Raw genomic sequence first — 17,500 nt, 5'->3', positions numbered from 1 at the left:
TCCATTTCAGCACTGTTGTGTGATCGGCTGAAATTGTACAATGGAAATACAAGTGAGTCAGTCCTCAGGCTTTAAACACACCCACCTGTCTGGATCTTCAAACCTGCTAAGGAATGTGGTTGTTCAAACGCAATTCATACTTTGTGTGTCAGATTACAAACAGTGCTGCTTGGTAACATCAGAAATGATTTTACAATCATTAGTCATCAGAAATGTAACCCAAGATATTACTATATTATGTATTATGTAGAGCTAAGATGATTAGTCTATTCATTGATTAACTGATCAAAAGAAATTTCATTTGCAGCTAATATGATTATCGCTTATTTGATTATTAGCAAAGACAGCAAACATTCCTTGGCTCCATCTTCTCACGTGAATATTCTGGTTTTCTGTCCATTCTATAAAATATAAATTTAGTATCTTTCGGTTTGGGACTCCTGGTTGGAAAAAAACAAGACATTTGTAGACCTCACTATGAGCTTGAATGCTTTTAGGTAAGTAATGGTTTTAGCAGTGTGCCCGCATTTGAAATATTGTACTCTATAAAATTTATGTTTTACTCTACATTGTGTAAAGGTGTCAAATAATATGTCTTGCTCTCATATTTCCAAATATAATTTTTAAAAGTTTTGTCTGTTTTATCTGTATTCTATCTCTACAATCAAGTTAACATTATTTAAATGAAATGTGACACAGTTGTAATGCAGTTAGAAACACTCAAAACTGCCAAACCCCACTCTCAAATACAATAGCAGCTGTTTGTACAAAGCTTTGTTCATGTGCAGTTAACTGGACCAGGGGATGAGGCCTTATAATGTGTTTGTGAGAGAATGGAAAAGACCTCTCTGCCAAAGTTTGACAGAGAATGGAAATTTCAGAAAAAAGCACTAAAGGATAGAGAAAGACTGAGAGAGAACAGAAGGAGAAAAGAGTCGATGTGAAGCAGTTGCATATCGGTGGTAGACGTGGGAACAAAGAAAGAGAGAGACCGGGCAGAACGGGCTTAATCTGTGAGAAGGTGAATCGAGATTGTGGTATATCAGCACCTTCACCACTCCACAGCCTCCTCTCTGAAGATTTTATTATCTATCCTCTTTCCATTACTTTAACTTTAAATTGAAGATGTTGTGTGTGAGATGGTGGGGAGGGGGTTAGAGGAAATCTGTTACACTGCTGTGTGCTCTCACTAATGAACACCCATCCATTTCCAAGCTCCCAATCAACATGTCACTTTGTCTGACACATTACTTCCATCTCTAGTAGCTAGCCTGTGCTCCACATTACCCACTCTTCTCTTGACTAGCAGCCCAGTCCACCCAAACTCTGGCCCGTGCTACACTCTGTCATCAAACCTGTCACTTCACCTGCTCCTCTTCCTCTGATCACCCTGAACCAGGTTGTCTTCTCTAATTACATCTACTATTTTTGCATCACTTTGGCACCCATGTCACCCAGTGTCTTTAATTCTCATCCACCAAGTGCCAAAGTTGGAGTAAAATCAGTTTTTGACAGATTCAGTTTATCAGTAAAGGCTGACTGAAATAATAACATTTAATAGTGTCAGTCTTTTCCTGTTGTCAGACTTTATCCCTGCTGACCATTGTGCACTCCCTATTGACTGTGAGTAAATGAAATCTCAGCGGATCAATGGCTCAGTGTTAAAGAGATTCTACAGTCTGTGAACATTACCTCCTGTTTTTTCTGTTTTCTATTTGACAAAAAAGTTAATTCATAAAAGTCAGACATTGTCAAATGCCTCTTTGACTACAGTAGACCACAGTCAGCTGGGAATTTATGGTGGAGCCCTTAACAGTGTTTGGGTGTTTGTGTGGGCTTTCAAATGGTTCAAATGGTTGATCATTTGTTTAAGTGAGTAAGCTGTTTTTGGAGCTCCCATTTTATTCCTAATATTATTTTAAAAGAATGGATTTGAATGGACTGAGGGCAAGATTTACGTTTGTGGTTTGTTTCTAGAAACTCAAAGGAGGTCAAGATAAGCTCAATGTAGTTAGGTAGATTTACTAACCAGTGTAAAAATGTCCCCCTATGAAGAATAAGGAAAGGTTGCTGCAGCTGTCTTACCTAAAATATATGTTGTGTGCAGTTATGGTTGAACTTGAAGTCAATGTTAACTGGTAAAATATCAACCATACATTTGATCACAGCTGTATTTAAGTAAAGGAACATCTGAATAATTATATGCACATCACATGTAGGTGCAAGGCATGCATGCCCCCTTCAAGATTGTACTTCCAGGCCTCAAAACATGGTGCACAGGTATATAGAATAGTTGACAGGATTGTTTGAACTGCTACAGTTTTTGCGAGCCAAAAGTCTCCAGCAGCTCCTCTGCTCAACTGATCCCTTTACTCTTCCTGCTGCTTGTTATCTCCAGCGCAATATGTTTTTGTTTTATTCTAGTGGTTTACCTGCTGGTCTGTATGTCCATCTGTCTGTCCATCCTCATCCGGGGAGAAATAAGAAAAACAGAGCTATTTTCAGTACAGTCCCCTAATCAGGGCTTTGCAGGGTCTAAACAACACTCCCACAACATACAAAAGAACAGAGGACAGAGGAGGAAGCAAGAAATAGAGGGGAAGCAAGGTAGAGAGAGGCACTCGCAGCAAGAGTGAGAGACCTAAGAGGAAAAGACACCATCCTACCCTATAATCCCCTGCTATCCCACTTGAATCCTGACAGTGCTAACCTGTTTTTATTGCAGTGAATGGGAGGAATACCAATGGAAATGCACCTATGTGTAAAGCACTTAACAGCACTGCTCCCAGTCTCTGCTCGGGGTGACAGCCCTCCTCGTGGTTGCACTTATGTTATTAAAATATTCTGCCTAGTAATCTCCAAAAAGAATTCGTCTAGGAATCAATAATTAATGACTTTTTTCAGTACAAACCCAGTTAGTTACTCCGTTTGTCAAAGAGAGCTAAACACCACATCAACAATTGGACAGTAGATCTAAAGACAAGATGACTTACTGATGATAAACTGTGAAGATCTAAATGAAGAATGGCAAAAAATTAAAAAGTTGCAACACAACATTAAATATTCATTTCCACTCTTTTCTTCATATTAAAGTCAATCCTTTATAGATGTCCTTGGTGTGTGTTTGTAATGGGAGGTGCGAGATATCTTCATTGACTTCAGAGGAATAGTCTTTGTAATCAAGCTTGTCAACATGCAACCCATTACAATTATGGAGTCATTATTTCTGATATAGCCTCCAGCCCTCTGTAATCTTGACAAGTGATATTTTCCATTCAGTTGTTTAAAGCGTCTATCTCTGTCACACACACACACACACACACACACACACACACACACACACACACACATGAAATTGAGCTCATTGAGAGTGGAGCCATCCAAATGCTTGCTTACTTACAGTTGACTGCTACAGTAAATATATTATCTACAAACAGTCCTCCCGGGGATGGCTGAATTTGGGTAGAGATAAATAAAATTCAAATCAATAGGCAAATTAGAAGCTCATTAAATAATGCTACTGCCTTTTAAATTGCCAAGAGAATTGTGATTAAAGCATGTAACTCAGTGCCAGTTAGCGAGGTCTCACTCTTTAATGTGATTATTCGGCTGAGATCCTAAAACAAATTCTGCCTGATCTAATTAAACAAAGTTGCATTGAAATGTAAGTCCAGGTTGATTTTTTACGAATTAGAGACAAAACAGTGCATGACTGTGGGAGAAAATCTCACATTATGCACCTGAACAAATAAAAGGGATATTGCACTGCAATTTACGCCCTAAAGCGATTTATGTCCCGGCTCTTACAGGCAGGTTTCAAACTCTTTTGTTTTCGGAGAAGCAAAATCCTCTACGTTTATTACCCAAGTTTCCACCTGCCTGCCAACCGCCCCTCGTGCACAGAAAATGCTTGCTCCTGAGCATGTCGACGGGATGCATCATTTCATCAGCTGAACCGAGACGAGCTGGGGATGAAGTGTGTGACAACTCGTGTTTACTCCACTCTCAATCGCAGCATGAAGCAGACGGAGATGGAGGGAGGAGTTGACGTGAGGAGATGGAGCAGGGTGGCATGAATGGTGACAAGAAAGGCAGGCAGATGGGAAGAAAGACAGAGAGAAAGAGAGAAAAGAAAGGTGCTGGGTGTGTCATTGCTTTGCTAGAATATGATTAGGTATATATCTGCGGAGGACGTGGTATGGCTGTTAAGAGCGAGCAAGGCAGGGATGGGAAGAGAGAGCCAGGGAGGGAGAGGGGATTGGTAACCATCATCTTAGAGATCAAAGACCTGTCTGCTTGTTCTGCCTGCAGCACTCCTTTTCAGTTTGGAGGAAAGGAACAGGACAGCAGGAAGCATCAAGAAGCTGACTGGAAAAACTTTACTTTTTCTTGCTCACTTGCTCCTCTCTCATATCTGGCCTGATGCTGTCTCCCTCGTTAACAAAAACCTTCCATCAGCCTCTCGACATGCACGCAAACAAAGCACACACACACACACACACAGAGGGAGGGCTATGAGCGAATTACGGAGTTAATGAAGCAGAGGTCACCCGCTCTCACTCTAACAGCCGGGGGGAATCAGTGATGTGACCTTGATCTGCACGACTCATGCAGACCACTCTGGCCAATCATCTCCACTATCACCTCTGCTGTTCTTTCTCTCTCTTACTCTCTCTCTCTCTCTCTCTCTCTCTCACTTGCTCACACACGAAGATAAAGCGCTTCCTCTTCTTAACCTGAAAGAGGGATTAAACTATAAAAAAAACCCTCATAGCTATTCTCCGTAATCTTCAGTGCTGAGCTCAGTTGAGTTGAGAGTTGCAGTTTAGGAAAAGAAGTGTGCTGAGACAAAAAAGTTTCTCCTTCGACTTGGACTCCTCAAAACCACTGCTGAGGGTTAGCCTGAAACCGCCTGCACATTTTTAGCATTCATCTCCGAGGCAGTCGAAATCCAAACATCTGCTCGAGCCAAAACACCACCAGCAGACCACAGACAATGGCCAACAGCATTAAGGTATTTTAAATGAGTTGTGGGTGCAGAGCAGAACTAGAGGAAGAAAGAAACAGAGAGGAACAGAGGAGAAGGAGCAACAGAATGGAGGATGAAGACAGATCCAAATTAATTCAGGGTAGAGAGTCGTGGTGGCATGGAAATCAATCATGACAGCTCTTTATCGTATCAGAGGAAAGACATTATTGGTTATTGTACTTCTCCCATAGCCAAAAAAAGCAGGGGGTGGGAGGAGTGTCTGGCTGACAGTGAGCAAAAAAGAGTGAAAGTCGATGTGATGCCACGTCAAGTGAAGCTTCTCTTTTTCTCCTTCCCATATATCTCCTGTTCGTCATGACATGGAGGACATGGTGGATTTGCTGTGTAAACATGACCTCTGACCCCTGTTTATCCAATATTCCATCGGAGTGACAGTCAGGCAGCCCCTCCCCCACAAACCTGCCTCAATAACAGCAGAGTTTCCATTAGGCCTTCTCGGGCTGGAGTCGTGGCAGGTCATGGTAGATGGAGAGGGGAGAGATTGAGGTCTCCCATGTCTTACGGCGTGACAAACAGCTAAATAAAATGCTCCTGATGGCTGTGAGATGAGGAGCCAAATGCTGGGAGCAACCCCTCAGAGATGACTGGATGCTCATGCGCTTGCAAATGTTTAGTCAATTTATTTTAAAGGAGATAGGAAGTGGGAATGCTTTGCCTTAGTCATAAATTTCAGTCACAACCTTGTTATAAAACCTAGTGCTGTAGAGGAAGGCCAGGGAAAGGTGGGCCATCCTGTAGCCAAGTAATATCGTCTGCTCCTTATTGTACCCCTGGCAGTTTGAGCTTGATTCAGTTTCCTTAATCAGAAACTACTCTGCCCATAGGGTGTGATACTAACTTTGTGAGAAGAGAGAGGGAAGGAGAGGGAAAGAAGGAGGGCTTGTGCGAGGAGATTAAGTTAATAGGACAAATGGGAGTCATATGTATTGTTGGGCTATGTGGCCAAACAAAACATGAATTGGGGAACTTTGTTAAACAACCATTCCCCGTCCTTTGGCAGTTCTCTAAAGGTTCTCTGGTATTTCTTTGGCATCAGTCCCCACACCTCTGTTCCTTGTACGATGGCCAAACAACACAATCCCAATCCTAAAAACCCACATAGCACAATCTGACCTGATCAGAGCGAGCTCTGTGATCCACTTTATTATATTGGTGGCATTACTGCAAGCCGCAGATGTTCCATTTACAAATAGTCGCAGGAGTAGTATTACAGCATGTGAGGAAACTCCACTCCAGTAGCTGTATTGTTGTTTCTATGCTGTATTTTTGAGAAACATACTTTATCTGCAGCATCAAGATTTAGAGCAACCTTTGAGCAGCTACAGCTTCAAAGCAAAAGAAAAAAAAGCTCAGTCTCTTTCACGCTTGCCTACTAGCATCAAAACAGCTCATATGCATGCAGAGCGATTCAACATAAAGAGCAGCATAAATGCATTGGACTGCTGGGAGGTAGTGCAAAAGGCAGTCGCCGAGTTAAGTGAGCCGATTTGGACCCAAGGTGCCCCTAGGTAGGTCGATCAGGACGGCAGAGGCCTGTGGGAAGAGCTATGTTTAACATCATATCGGGAGGCGGACAGCTTTTAATTTAAATACATCATAAATCAATCTTGCTGTATTCAAGTCAATCTGTTTTCTGAGTTGAGACCTCTTAATTTTCTGAGTAAGACATGCGGTAAGTGTCTGATCTTATGCCAATCTAATTACTATAATTCAACCAGGAAGAGTCCACGTGTTGTAACGGCCTACATTAAAATCCATTAAAGTTCTGTGTAAGACTATAAACACACAAGACAACAGATCATCCTTTCTTAGCAGTTCCTTCTTGATAATGGTTTGCTTTTAGTGATTTAGCTGGGGTGGTTAATGGAACAGAGGCGCATGTAAGCATGAGTTGATGTGCCAGGAATAAGCTGAAGGAAATTTGGATGATGCACTGTAAACACCTTAAATGCAATTTATCTCAAAGCTATGAATGGGGTGTTTATGTCTTTATCTCACCTAAGGAGTGTTTAATAAAGAAAAGAGGCCATATATAAAAACTCTCACACCCTGTCAGACTCTCTGCCATTGGAGTGTTTTCATTTCCACTGCAAATTGCACTGGGACTTAAGTGGTGTAGAGTGTGTATGTGTGTATGTGATACGTGCCTGGTGAGCAGAAAGAAGTCCTATAGTGAAGCACCCTCTTCCAGCCTCTCTCATGTCCCAGTGAGAGGGCAAGATGTCATCAGCAGATGCTGCGATGTGTTTGTAAGGGGACATGGAGTTAAATGAGATCAGAGAGAGTCAAATAGTCAAACAGTGTCTTTCTGTGTCTGTGTTTTTCTTTTTTCGCCTCACTGTGTGGTGATAATTCACCCAAGGCTCTCTGTGGTAAGCAGATATATGCCTTTTTGGATGTGTGTGAGTGAGTTTCTGAGGCATAGCACCTTTTAAATGTGTTTTTAAGAGCTAGTCTCTAAAGTGACTCAGCCCACAGTGACGGAGGAGAAGTGAAAAGACTTCTGTTGGACGCAGAGTGTATCTCATTATCGGTCGACACTATGTACAGTAGATTTCTTTATAGAGGTGGGACCAGGCCGTGATCTGTCTACACACCACTTGGCAGGCCAAGACACTTATCTACCAGAATGGAAATCAAACCATTCAAGTGCTGAAACACTGAGGATCCGCTTTGTCCTCTGTTTTATGTTGCTTTAATGTACAGCTGAAAAAGAGGGAAGTTAAGAAGAGGGAAGCTAAGGAGAGAGAAAAAGAGAACTTTGTGGAAGCAGAAAGTTTGGTCTAGTTGTCCGCAGGAGGTGGTGGCTGTGTTTCTGCACACAGTGTGTGCATTTGTATTTGTGATGTAATCTTTTTTCTTTCAATGTCGCCCTTGTCGTGAAAGGAAGAATAATGTTGCTGTGTCTTTTTTTTCCTCTTTTAAGCCTGCTGAAGCCCAGGATAAACAGTTTTACTGCCCAACTGCATCGCTGACATTTAGAATCAGAGAGACGTGACAGAGCAAAAATAGTGCAAAGTCGGAGATGCAAGGGAAAGGGAAAGAAAGAGAGTCAGAGTGACCTGCAACAGTCAAAACGATTAAAACTACAGCAGTTCAGCTGGTCCTCATCTGAATATAATTGTTATTCACAGTCTCATTCTGCAGGTGATTAACACCAAAGCCCTGAAGTCTTAACCTAAGAAATGTCAAGAGAGTGACACTTCTCACTTTACTCTCAGAGATGGATGACGGGTGGTACGCCCATGCCCTCACCTTTGTCATATCATTACTTAATCCCCTCGGTAGCAATTGCCTCTGATGGGAACAAAAGCTGGTGCCAGGCAACTATTACTGACACGGCAGCTCGATGAACAACATAGCCTGCTTTTCTATAAGGCCAGTTTGCAGAGCAGCCGCAACAAGGCCGGGTGTAATGAAGGGAAATGTTTAGAAAGGCAGACTCAGACCACAGTCATGCAGGCAGGAGCTGAGCATCTCAGCATGAAGCAAGATGCAAAGGGATGGGAATTCTAGAATAGAGGAGCATTATGGTTTGGGGTGGCACTGAATGTGGAGCAGCAAAGGAGGAGGGAAGGATGATTTTGTGCAGAGTTTAGGCTTTGTAAAGGAAGAAAACATGAAGTTTACAGCAGCGATTAAAAACAGATGAGAGCACACAGAAGCCAGAGCACAGCATCAAGGACACAAGCTAGACCATCTGAAAGAGCCGTTGTGACAGCAATGGATGCGTCTCCATGATGAGATGGGACAGAGCAAATAGGTGGGCAAAGCTAAAATGTCAGGGCACAGGGTGCAAGGCCTGGATGGCTAAATGTGTACAGCCATGAAAAGATGAGGGGTCATGGGATGTCTGCAAACTCTGCAGGTTGTGTGCTAGAGTCAGCAGTGACAGAATAGCCACCGCATAATCGATCTCCCGAAAACACAGGGCACTGTTCAGAAGATATTCAGCAAAATGCTGCTGGGAAAGGAAGGAGGAGACAGACTAACGGTGAGACAGATAAATCACAGCAGGTAGTCATCGTCTGTGAATCATGCCCCTAAATTGCCAACATTCTGGTGCAAGGGAAAGGGAAAGAAATGAATTTGAGAAATGACTATTAAAAATGAAGATTGTAATTAAGATAGAAAAATGCTAAAAAGATTGAGACAAAGTGTTTCCCTTAAAATAATTTTACACCGCCTTCCCTCACCAAGTGAAAATGAGGCCCCCAGACTGACAGTGAGAACAAATGAGTCGGTGGGGAAGCGGTCGGGGATCATTTGGGGACGGCGCGGATGTTAATCATTTCCACCACTGGTTTACAAGAACCCAGCATGCTTTGTCTGCCAACGTTCCCATATTTACACGTACTCATCAACGTTCTCCTCCTGCTGCATAAAAAAACAGACTCGCACCACAATGTGTGCGCACACATACATACAGGCACATTTCTCAGTGGAATTACAGTCTGTCGGTGCAAATACAACGGACCAAGCCCGCGGGGAGTCTTCTATAAATGCACAGCATGCTCATAAATGACAGAAAATATGCTGAACGTGTATCAAAGAGTGAAGGCACATGAAGTAAATGCAGCGATTTTTGATAAGGCAGATTTCTCATTTTTCCACAACAAAAAACTTAAAATGAAACCGAAAATTCGTACCTCCCCCTCCTAACCTTGCAGATAGCATTTCAAGTCTTTGTTGCTGGAAGAAAAGCAAACAGCCTAAAACTAGCTGCATTTTTCTCTCAGGAGTTTCTCTTGAGAAGGGAAGGGAGAAGAAGTGCATTTTCACCATTCCTGTTTATCAGCCTGGATAATCGGTTTTAGTCTTTTTGGTTAATTAACTAAGTGGTGTCTCTAGGCCCTGTGTCTGCGCCGCAAGGTGCCAAACTCCATCAAGCCACCCAAGTGTCTCGTGCACTTTAACTTCAGGGAGATTGCCCCTGGTCTCAGGATGGTAATTGCAAAAGCAACAGGGGGGAAAGAACATGCAGGCGCCGGAACAATTACAAACACGCAAAGGGGTAACATTGCCTTCCCCTGAGCTCTATCTTCTCAGTCCTCGTACCCCCTTCGTTTGTCTTCTCAAGTCTCCAGCTGTTTGTTCCAATTTAATGGCAGTTTTCAAGCCAACATTTGCTCATTTTGACCCTTCCTCCTTGTCAGCTTTTATCTTCTTTTCCCTCTTTCCTGCTGTATCTTCCCAGTCTGCTACTCAAAGCTCCACTACATCCTGGGCTTGACCATGGAAAGCAGCAACAACCTTTCTCGAAAGTCCAGCAATCTTTCTCATTTATTCTAGCTTATTCTCCTCCTCCACCTCACGCTGTTCTCTCCACTCCTCTAAATTCTTCAATTTGCCCTGCTGGGCCTTGGCAAGAGGCAATCGCAGTCTTCCTCCAACTGAACTTCGATTGGCCCACTTCAAGCTCTCACTCTAGGGTAATTTATTTCTTCCCTTTCCTGGCATGTACCAAGTTGCATTCTTCCAAATGCACTTATGCGGCAACGGAAATCATTTTGGAAGTGACCCAAGCTCTTCTCCTTTTTGTGCCCAAGCCGACGCTGACAGAGAGGAAATAGTGGACAAGGAGAGGAGAGGACAAGAGAGCAGAGGAGAAACTTCTTGTAGTATGACCTTTGGACACACTCCAGGTCAGTTGGACTGTGGTTGGATACAAAACTAAAAAAAACACACAAACACTCATATACTCAAAAACAGAGAGACAAACACTGTGCTTTGTTTCATCTGAAAGCACCACTCTGCGCAGCTTGGTACAGAGGTCCCTGTGGAGAGGCACATAGCTTCTCTGGCTGAGCTGATCTTCCAGTTGAACACACACTATAACAAGTGATGGCCATTACCCCTCATTCACTGCCACTGACCTGAGACTTACACTGGGATACTGATGCCTTCACCTGCTCCACTGACTCCATTGACACAATCTTGATAATTGTTTCTGATAGCCAGTGGCTTCAGTTAGGTCAGTGTTGGGAAGACAGAGGGCAGTCACACAATGATTTAAGAGAGAGGATTCAGAGTTCAAAATCAGGGCTGATTCTTCCCCTACTTTCATCAAACGCTCCAAACACAAATTGCATATTGCAACATTTTCAGTGGCGCTGAAGTTACACACACCACTGTGGCACCCATTGCCTTGATTTTCCTCCAGTTTTCGTAATCAAAGAATAGTTTTGTTGAAGTTTGACCCCCAAAAATGCTGACCTTCATGATGCACATCCAGTGGCATTTTGACATTCATAGAGGAAGTTATGAAAGCACCAATTTCACTGGAGAAGGTCATCCCTTTCCTCTACCGGGAGCACAATATATAAGAGAGAATGGGGGTGGCAGTTAAAGGGGTACTCTAGAGATTTAGTATTGCACTTCTATAAAACTTGGGGACTCACAAGAGATAGATTAAACAAAGTTTGATCAAAACTGAACCAAAAAACACTGGATCCATAATCTAACTTGTCTAATTGTAAGGCTTTCACTGCCTGGTAAACATTACTTCATAACTCCTCACCTAGAGGTCATAATGCAGGATTTCTCTTTAAAATGTGAAACCTTTAGCCCAAACTGAGAGTACGCTGATCACCCTGACACACTTTGCAACACTTTATGCAACTGCTTTCACAGATTGAGTAAGTCTCCTCTTGACAAGCAAACTGGACTTCATACGTGATTGTTCAATGTAGTCCATAGCAGCCTAATTCTGGTTTTAGGATGATATGCTATACCCTCAAACTATGCACACTTCCTGGTTTGGTTTTAAACGCACATTATACTCAACTATTTCTATGATCTTATATTATAGATTATAGAAAATAGATTTTTTTAAATTATCATTTTTATTTCAAGTGAGTTAAAACTTGTAGTCACCATTTCAGAACTTATAATCATTGTTTCATGTGACTTTAATTTTTACTTAAAGGATGAGTTGAGTCAATGTCCCACTGAGCATTTACAGTAAAAACACATCAAATTAAGTTAATTTATTTACTTACTTACAGTTTCTTAAGAACCATTGCATATCCACATATCCTATTAAACTTTAGCCATACAGTTCCTATAGCTACAATTTTAAATCCAGATTTCCCATCAATATCCAGAGAGATTTACCAGTATTTTTTTAATATCTAGGTCTGGAGACTCATGGTGGTCAAGCCTGATCCGATTATATGTAAGTACCTCTCACAAAATCATCAGCTAACCAAAGCAGAGTCTCTATTATTGCCCAGTTTCACACACTGGCACACACCATTACATTAGAGGGGGACCCAAGCCATTTGCTCCAATCTCCTGGAATAACAGATTTTTGAGGTTGATGCCTTGGCTAGTTTCAGAGAAATTATTAAGGCTATAATCAAACTTCTACTACTATATGTACTACTTTTTATGTTTTTATGTAATTTAATTGTCATTCTTGTTGTATTACTTCATTTTTTGCATGGGTGGGGGGTTGTGCAGTGGCTCTTTTTAATAAGGAAACCTGACCACTTCTAAATGTGTCCTTCTGAGTGTAAATAAAGACAGTCTTGATCTGAATTAAGAAACAGGATCTATGCTCTGTATTAAGCCAACAGAATGTATCTAATGGTGGGAGGATGTGTTGATCTATATTAAGGAGAACACTGATTAAAAATATACCTGAACACAGCAATAGTCAGGCTCAGAACAATTTCCATCTCTATTCTGAGGGGAGCTAACGAAAGTACACTTTTCTGAAATAACAGGCTCTTTATGTTGTGTTCCAGTTGTAATGAAACACATACTGTAATGGCTATAGTCAGGACAGCCTGATGGCTCTGAGGATTTGTGTTTTCCTTTCCTCTGAAGTCTGTCTGCATTTTAAACAGTCTCTACACAACATCTAATTATCACAAAAATGGCCTATACATTATGTGTTATTACTTTTTTCGCCCATTCTGGGCCACCACTTAGTGCCCTGGGAAGACCAAGACAGTCATTTTCTAGTTTACACATAATTTCTAGTTTCCTTTCTGAAGTCAGACATCATAGAGGGCTATTTTGTGCATTGTTGTGATGTTCCTCAAACATTAAACACAAGGGGAAGCATTATATACTGTAAGAACAATTTGCTTCAGGAACACCACTGCTTTTTCTACAAAAACCTGCAAAATTGGATCTTTCTGTACATTGTATTTTGGTACTTCTGAAAATTCTTTGCAATACACTTGCATAAAGTTGTTCCCACATCACATTTCAAATTGTGTGTGATCAAAAGCATTTACAACATCAAGTTGACTCTATCTTGCAATCTCTCCCCCAGACACATAGAAGCAACTCTGTAAAGTGCAGAAATACACTGACGCAACACACTAGCTCTGAGCATACTCAACCTCACATACTGAATCACCATCTAAATAAGATGGAAATCCATTTCTGACAGAGAATGAGATGTCAAAGGTCTGTACGCAGCTGTCAGAATGATCTAAGACACAAATGACTCGACACGAGTGGGCATTCTGATTTTTCACACCAGTGCCCCAGTAAACACTTTGGCTGGTTGGCTCTCGTCTGTGGTCTGCTGTTTCCAAGTGTATAATCAGTCACATTAATGAGAATGGTAATGTGATGCAGAAGAATTAGCCCAAGATCCTCAGGGTTGAGTCTCAGGAGGCATTGGAAGAGAAACTAGTTGCCTTGGCCGTAAACTCACTGAGCCTTAAAAACAAGCAACTCCGCTCTGAGCTTTCCTCAGTGAGACGCCTGACAACGATAACAAAATGTCCTGATGTGTACACAGACTAAATAACAATATTTTGATTAAGAAACTACTTTGACAAAATCAATATTACTCTCCAGATAATCATGCTGATGATGCAGGCTGTCTTGGGAGGTCTGAAAAAAAGCTCTGGTACACACCTACAAAAGACAAACACGGACAAATTTCCTTGATGTTGTGTTTATGAACAAAAAATCCATGCAGGCTATTTCTATAACTAGTCTCCCCTGTGTGTCCGTGTCCCCTGGCAGTTAGATGAAGGAAAACTAGTTCACCAAAATATTCCGGGAGAGCGTTCTGCTTCGAGATGTTTCACTACATCCACTTACACAGGCAGTCCTTAGCCTTAAGTCTAACTTAATATCAACTCCTCAGAGAAAACATCAGTGTTAGCTGAGCTGTTTTAACAGCCATCTGTGTGTGCTTTTTCCACTGCTTGTGTGCATGTTTGTGTGTTTTTGTCTTTTTGTCTCCTTGTTCAGTTGGATTTGTGCCTCATTCTCTGGCTCTCTCTCTCTCTCTTTCTTCTCTCCTGGCTCTTCATTAGTTTGTGTATGGATACTAATGAGTGATACCTAAAACATGCCAGGGGCTCAGCTTTACCCCTCTACCCAGCACAGGCTGGCCCGTGGAGGGCACCACGTCTTAGTCTCTGTTTTAGGGTTGGCTCGCTGCCTGGTGTAGCTGGTGGTGCTAAGGTGCATTAATGATCCACTGAGCTGGGACAAGTCCTCCAGCTTCCACTCTACACTCCCCACTCCCCTCCTCATGTGTCCACTATCCAGGAATCTATTCATTTCAATCAGGTGAGTATACCAGCAAGAGTCCTTGATGGCTTTCAGAGAGGCCGCCTCCACAAACACACACACACACGCACACTCTGGCACATGCACGGACACATGCACATGTTCCACTCATTCCCCTATCTGCTCTGTTTCACACATTTACATTTGTAATCCTCGTTCATTTGTAATTTTGCTCCTGCATGTTAGCCTCAAGAGAGAGAAACTAATTTCAGGAGTGAAAAGGGATTATCAGATGCAAACAAACTCTCCCTACCTCCTGACAAAGATATTGATGTAGACTTTTCATAGGAACGAAAAGTGTCTCAAAGCCTGTTTTGGCCTGGATAGCAACTCTCAAGGAAGAAACAAGTCAACTGCCACACTGGCAATTACTGCTTATCAGCACCGGGAAATGAACGTGACAATAGGAAATGCTGAGCTGATGGTCCATAAAACACAAGCAGAAGCGACGGCAGAGAGCATAATCAGCTCCCTCTCTCTTGTTTTTGTGAATTTTGTGAAAGAATAAGTGACAAATATATAAATAAGAAGTGAGGTGGCCATGGAGGGTCTGGCAAGGCGGCTGCTGAGTGTCTATGTGTGTGCACATAGACACTCAGTCACATAAGGAGTGTGAAGCATGCTAGCTGTTACACTGAGGAGTGTTATTATATTAATGAAGGCTCCTCGCAGCAGCAGGGATGAGCTTGGTCTTTTCTTCTGTGGACTGACTTAGACCTGTCAGACAAATAATTCCCATCTCATTTTCACTGGCCTCATTGTATTAATGCCAGACCAGGCAGGAGACACTCACATTAACCTACCCCACCTAAGTTTTCTAAACAAGTCAAGAAAACTATGGATACGCATGCAGTAGATGAAGACGGAGACAGAGATGAAGAGAGGAAAAGCGTCTACGTTTGGAGCCAGCTGCTTAAAGCCTACAGGACAGTGAATTAACCACCTGATTAAGATTTGAAAAGCGGCAAAGGAAATGAACATAATGCATCCAATTAACAGACGAGACAGCAATAAATACCCAGCTTCCAGCAATTATTACCTCTGCTTTGACAATAGCTGCAGAGAGTTGTGATTTCACTGTCATGCATTCATCCCTTTGGCTTCATTTATCCTAAGCATATAGTCATAATACATATTGCTGTATGTCTATTGCATGTAGAGTTGTGACAGCTTCCTCTTTATTGTCAGATCAAACAGAGAGTAAAAGGTTGTAAGAAAGGTAGATGATGAGACAGACAGACATTGGTCCTGATGGCTTTAGACCCTTATCGTATGAAAGGGGACAGAAATCTGAACTAAGGAGCAAACAGTGGAGCCCCTGAGCTTTCTCTCCATTATAGTGTGAGCCTGGAGCTGTCCTCCTATTACGGCCTAAGCCCTGCAGAGCTTCAAAGCTACTTTGTTGTGGCCGTTAATGGTGCTGATGACAGCACAGAGGATCTCTTTGCCAGGTGAAGCATCCCGAGCCAAAATAACAGAGAAAGGGAGAGCAAAAAAAATTTAATAAGAGCTGCCCACCAGAGAAGAGCGGCGCTGTCCAGCAGGCAAGCGATAAAAACGACAAACCTCACTCAAGAATAAGTGCCATCTTTAACATTTGGCAGGAAAGAGTACTCACCAGTGTTTCCGTAACTAAGCACTAAGCTCACCCCCTCAGGGTAGCACAATTAAAGACGCGCTCACTGAGAGTCATCAATTACGTAAAATTGTGAAGAAAAAAAATGGCTCCATTACCAGTTAGGAGCATGCTGGGAAGCCAGGAGGCAGATATGAATGCTTATTGACTGACTGCATGTTTTTATGATGATTTGTTATTTTGGCCGTGGCCTGTGTTTACTTGCTATTACAACAACAACATGGCTTTTATTACAATTCTTCTCTGACATGCATGCTACTGGAAAAACTCAGTCAGTGCTTTTCCCTTGTTACAGCACCCTTAATGTTTCACGGTACATGACATATCTCAGGCCTGCAAGAGCTGGCTCTCAGGCATTTTCTGTCTTTGTTTATTACTTTGGTTTAAATTCTGGGATCGAATTTCCCTGTGCTGCTGCAGAGAGCCGGAGGAGAGCGTGGCTGGTTTTGAAATGGAACAGACAGAACAAGCGAGGCTATTTATAAGAAGCAAGCGGATAATTGTTGAAAAGGTTAGAGCAGCCGCAGCAGGTAACAAGTGAGCTGCGTGTTGATGCGCACAACAGGATGACAAGGTCAAAAAGAGCAGTTGCCACAAGACTGACATTGTTGAGAGGGGGGTTACTGATGAGCAGTTTTATCAAAATCAACAGGCTATGAGTCAACAAGCAGCAATTTTAGCATGTTTAAAAGGCCAAAACAAAGACACAGTAATCGGACAAGATGCCACTGCCCTTCATACTATATTTAGAAGAGCAGCCGATACACAAATACAGAAAGGGACGCATAACAACAACAACCAACCAATGTTTCCGTTCACCACACAACAGGCAGACCATATAGTAACCCATAATTGTGATGAAACATCTCAAATGTCAGGGACGAGGATTAGAGACATGTTTTAAGTGTTGTTACATCAAACACAGACCAGAATAAACTAGAAAAGAGACTTTTTGTGTTTATTTAGACAGTATATACACAGAGAATTTCCCACATTGGCAAAGACATACCCACATACTCAGACAAAGACGCAAGAAAGCACCTACACCACTGTTGGGAAGAAGAGGGCCAGCAGCAAATATGAACAATAAACAGAGCATGGTGATTGCCTTATTGGATGTGTTTAAAATAATGTCAGTTTATTAGACCTATTTGTTGCATAAGAACACATTCAACCAGTTTGGAATGTGAATATTTTCATCCACTTACTCATTTGTTCACTTCCTGCCTGCTTTCTTACCAAAGTAATTCCCTCTGGAGTTTCCC

The 17,500-nt window shown here is 42.1% G+C and overlaps 1 protein-coding gene across 1 annotated transcript in view; it reads right to left on the bottom strand.

Moving 5' to 3' along the window:
• sema6bb (sema domain, transmembrane domain (TM), and cytoplasmic domain, (semaphorin) 6Bb) overlaps window positions 1–17,500 on the bottom strand; it is a 123,344-nt gene that overhangs the window by 97,402 nt on the left and 8,442 nt on the right. The gene's annotated exons all lie outside the window — the stretch shown is intronic.

The sequence above is a fragment of the Scomber scombrus genome, chromosome 8, assembly GCF_963691925.1.
Source record: "Scomber scombrus chromosome 8, fScoSco1.1, whole genome shotgun sequence".
Lineage (NCBI taxonomy): Eukaryota > Metazoa > Chordata > Actinopteri > Scombriformes > Scombridae > Scomber > Scomber scombrus.
This window is presented reverse-complemented; position numbering and strand designations above follow the sequence as displayed.